General features: G+C 38.2%; 1 pseudogene; it reads right to left on the bottom strand.

The window, feature by feature from the left end:
* Positions 1–2,705: 2,705 nt before the first annotated feature.
* LOC127109350 (uncharacterized) lies at positions 2,706–2,805 on the bottom strand (annotated as a pseudogene).
* Positions 2,806–3,402: the final 597 nt, after the last annotated feature.

Genomic DNA, 3,402 nt, shown 5'->3' with positions numbered 1-3,402 from the left:
TTTTAACCTTCACCTCATCAGTTAGAATATCCTTAAATAGGGGTAGCTGTAAGACCCCAATTTTGACCCTAAGATCCCTCATGCATTTTCATCATAATGTAACACCTCAAAATTTTCCCTCCTCTCTGGGGACTAGCTTAACATATTACATATCATTTTTAGGTCATTAGGCATTGCATATTGCATATCATGTGGTTACATTGTGCAAGTCATACTCCCAAGTTTTGATCAGAAGATGAGGAAGTCAAAGTGCAAGCTAGGGTTTTATTGATTGATCATTGGTGATAACATGAAACTATATCACATTTTAAGACTTAATTTAATTAGATTATATTATCATTTACTTTAATTTATCCCATTTTATCAGATATTATGCAGTATTTCTTTTCTATTTACATCAGGTACCCATTTTGAAGCAAAAGTGAAAAAGGGAAGAAAAGGAGGTGTAAAAAGCAATAAAAAGGAAACAAATAACCAAGACCAAGCCCAGCCCAAAAGAAAGCGCACGTTGCCCCTGTGACGGGCGTCACAAGGGTTGTGACGAGCGTCACGCGAAGTAGCCTTGTGACGGACGTCACACATGGTGTGACGAGCGTCACACCAGTCCACTAGCTTTTTGGCGCAAGTTACGCTCTCAGAAGAATGGAAATAACGTTGAGGACTTCGTGTCCTATCCCCAAGCCGTGTATTTAGCCATGCTGAAGACTCGTAGGGAACGGAATGCAGTTACCAAGGCTATTATAAATAGCCATCTCCTCTCTTTGCCGTGGAGAGAGTTTTTGCACGCTCAGTTTTGCGGAAGCTCTGCCAAATTTTCCTTTCACGCCTTTGCTTATTTTTCTTCCTTTCCAGCATTGTTCATTTTATTTATTTCTTTTGCAAGCTTTACTTTCTCTTTTCCCTTGCAATTTATCTTTCCCGTTTTTAACTTTTAGATATTTTTTTCCGCATAATAGTTTCTACACCGGAAACTATTGTGCAACTTTATACTGGATTTAACCTTACGTTATATTCCAGTTTTATTTTCTTGATTTATTTTACTGCTTAATTGAAGAATCGAAGAACAAATCCTACCGGCTTGTGGTGGAGTGTTCAAGACCATTGTATTACGCATTCAGGTTCTTTAATTGTTATTTAATTTTTAATGTTTTATTCTATTGTTTATTCATATTGCCTGCCTGGAATGAGTCTGTTTATGCATGATATAAATTCTTGTTTATTTAGCATGTCTGGCTAATTTGCCTAGGTATCGGTATGTAAAGTAAGCAGAATAAGGGATCGAGACTGAGTCGGTCTATCTAAACTTAAAATCAAAATCAATCTTTTTATGGTCTCAACTTACAGGTTTAATAACAAGATTTTTTACAAAAGTAAAAGACATAAAGAAGTTAAAATCAATAGAGCGAGAGTTTGAGATTTTAACTGGACAGTGTAAGTTAGGCATTAATTCTAGATCAGGGCGAGAGCAAGTTTTAGAGTTAATTAAATTCTGACCTTTTCCAAAAAGTATTTTTAAAGATTGAATGTGAGGACGAGAGTCAAGCATTTGGATTTAATTATATAACCTAAGTCAACAGAGCGAGAGTTTGAGATAAGGGTGTTTAAAACGGTCAGTATTTTCTTAAAAAGAGTTTCTGCAACTTTATTGTTTTCAAAATATGGTTTTTGACTTAATTATAAGTGACAGCAACATTAATATAAAATCATGGTTTATTCAACAGAGCGAGAGTTTGAGATAGAACCTTTAACCAATAAAGTTAACCGAAACGATTCATTTTAAAACCAAGAAACCGAAAAAGACTTGATTCCCTAGTTTTGACGAATTACATACCGATATCCGTTTTATTAATATTTAATCTAGACATTAGTTTAGCTCTTAGTTTTTCCCCAAACAATCAAACATCTTCACCTTAGATTTACGTAGTAACTTTAGATAACGGTATATCGATTCATAAGTCCCTGTGGGATCGATATCTTTTAAAACTACGCGATAGAACTGTGCACTTGCAATTTGTATCCCATTCTCGACTCACCCAGTCGAGCGATCAAGTTTTTGGCGCCGTTGCCGGGGACTTTTATTCAATCGATATCGTAACTCTTCCGTTACGCTGTAGAGACTAAGGTTTCTTTTTCTTCTATTTTCTTTCTTTCGTTGATTTGTATGCCACGCACTCGCTCTCAAGGCGAACCGCTCTATTTACGAATCAACGATATCGAACTATATCTCCGAGTCTTACGACGAATTCGGGAATATCGTGCTGAAAACAATCTCCCTCCTATAGACCTTCCTGATCTCAAAGATTTTCCTTCTTTAACCGAGATGGCAGAACCAGCTCGTGCTCTTAGAGATTACGCCGCTCCATCGCAAGATGAACCGCATTCAAGTATTGCTCCGCCCGCAATCGAAGCAAACAACTTTGAACTTAAACCTTCGTTGTTGCAGGCTGTGCAACATAACCAATTCTCTGGAAATCTTACCGAAGATCCAAACCTTCATTTATTCGTATTTGTCCAATACGCTGATACTGTTAAAGCTAATGGTGTCACTTCAGAGGCAATTCGACTTCGTCTTTTTCCTTTCTCATTAAGAGATAGCGCTAGAAGATGGCTTCAATCTCTTCCTTCCAACTCAGTCACCACATGGAACGAGTTGAAGAAAGTTTTTCTTGCCCGATATTTTCCACCAAGCAAAACAGCTATGTTAAGAGCCCAGATAAACGGATTTAAGCAGAAAGACAACGAGTCTCTTTTCGAAGCATGGGAAAGATACAAAGACATGATGAGACTTTGCCCACACCATGGTTTGGAAGACTGGTTAGTAATTCACACATTTTATAATGGTCTCTTATACAACACAAGGTTAACAATAGACGCCGCTGCAGGTGGTGCACTAATGAACAAACCTTATGCTGATGCTTACCAGCTTATCGAGAGCATGGCCCAAAACCACTATCAGTGGGGAACCGAACGAACAACAGTGGAAAAACCTCAACCGAAAACTGGCATGTACGAGATAAGTAACCTTGATCACGTCAATGCAAAAGTGGATGCTTTGGTCCAGAAGATTGAAAGTTTAAACGTATCACCGCCAGCAGCCGTGGTTGCTATAACTCAGAATTGCGAGGTCTGTGGAATCCAAGGCCACACTCCTGCGGAATGTCAACTCTTGACTGGAATCCAAGCAGAGCAAGTAAACTATGCTCAAGGAAGCCCCTATTCGAATACCTATAACCCAAATTGGAAGAACCATCCAAACTTCTCATATAAGAGTAATAATGCTTTATACGCACCTGGACAGTCTCCAAATCAAGCCCCATCTATACCTCCAGGATATCAGAAACCTAATCCTAACAATAATACCCCTAGAAAATCCAACTTGGAAATCATGATGGAAAACTTTAT

Source organism: Lathyrus oleraceus, chromosome 7, assembly GCF_024323335.1.
Source record: "Lathyrus oleraceus cultivar Zhongwan6 chromosome 7, CAAS_Psat_ZW6_1.0, whole genome shotgun sequence".
In the NCBI taxonomy this organism is placed as follows: Eukaryota; Viridiplantae; Streptophyta; class Magnoliopsida; order Fabales; family Fabaceae; genus Lathyrus; species Lathyrus oleraceus.
This window is presented reverse-complemented; position numbering and strand designations above follow the sequence as displayed.